This window comes from Atta cephalotes (genome assembly GCF_000143395.1).
Source record: "Atta cephalotes unplaced genomic scaffold scaffold00088, whole genome shotgun sequence".
Taxonomy (NCBI): domain Eukaryota; kingdom Metazoa; phylum Arthropoda; class Insecta; order Hymenoptera; family Formicidae; genus Atta; species Atta cephalotes.
In genome coordinates, this window is record NW_012130152.1 from 462099 (window position 1) to 463483 (window position 1385).

Sequence of the window (1385 nt, forward strand, 5' to 3'; positions counted from 1 at the left end):
TTTTAATTTACTTCTTTAATTTAAAGAAATCTGCAGCTGAAGCTCATAGATAGCTTGTAGAAACATATGGTGATGCTTAAGTGAGAGAAGTTGTCGTGAGTGGTTTCAAAAGTTTAAAAACGATGAATTTGACGTCGAAGACAAAGAACGTAGCGGAAGACCGAAAGTGTACGAAGACGCGGAATTGGAAGCATTATTGGATGAAGATTCGTGCCAAACGCAAAAAGAACTTGCACTTACATTAGGAGTGACTCAACAATTTCATACCATTTGAAATCATTGGGAATTATTCAAAAGCAAGGGAATTGGGTTCCATATGAACTGAAGCCGAGAAACGTTGAACGCCGATTTTTCACATGTGAAATACTGCTTGCCAGGCATAAATAAAAGGGAAAAACGAAATTTTTGCATCGTATAGTCACTGGTGATGAAAAATGGATCTACTACGATAATCCAAAGAAGAGAAAATCATGAGGACCACCGGGCTTCAACATCGACAGCCAAGCCGAATATTCATGGAAAAAAACTCACTTGTGTATTTGGTGGGATCAGCTTGGTGTCGTGTATTATGAGTTGCTCAAATCGAACGAGACCATTACTGGGGCTCTCTACCGAACACAATTGATGAGATTGAGCCGAGCACTCAAGGAAAAACGCGTCCACTACTACTCCAGGCATGAAAATTATTCTCCTGCATAATAATGCTCAACCACATGTTGCGGCGCCGATCAAAACCTACTTAGAAACACTCAAATGGGAAGTTCTACCCCACCCGCCGTATTCTCCAGACATTGCTCCTTCCGACTACCACTTGTTCCGATCGATGACGCATGGTCTGTCTGAGCAGCACTTCACATATGAAGATACCAAAAATTGTATCGATGATTGGATAGCCTCAAAAGATGAAGCGTTCTTCCGACGCAGTATCCACATGCATCAGAAAGATGGGAAAAAGTAGTGGCTAGCGATGGCCATTACTTTGAATAAATCATTATGTATCGTTCTTTGACAATAAATGTTTAATTTTTGATAAAAAACAGCGGAAACTTATTAGTACTCGCGATATTTTTACAATGCCACAGCATCATAAGAATGTTCGCCTTCAGCAAAATTGCGCTGTAATGTCATAGCAATGTTGCAGCGCAATGTATTTGCAACTATTATTAAAAATAGTTCTTTTATTCTTACTGAATATAATTTGGAATACAATTTATAATATAAATAAAAAATTGTAGAAAAAACAAATCAATATATATTTTATATTATATGTAATTTTATATTTTACATATAATTTTATATAATTATTATATTGTATTTTACACAATTATATACAGATATATCTATCTATATATATATATATATATATATATATATATATATATATA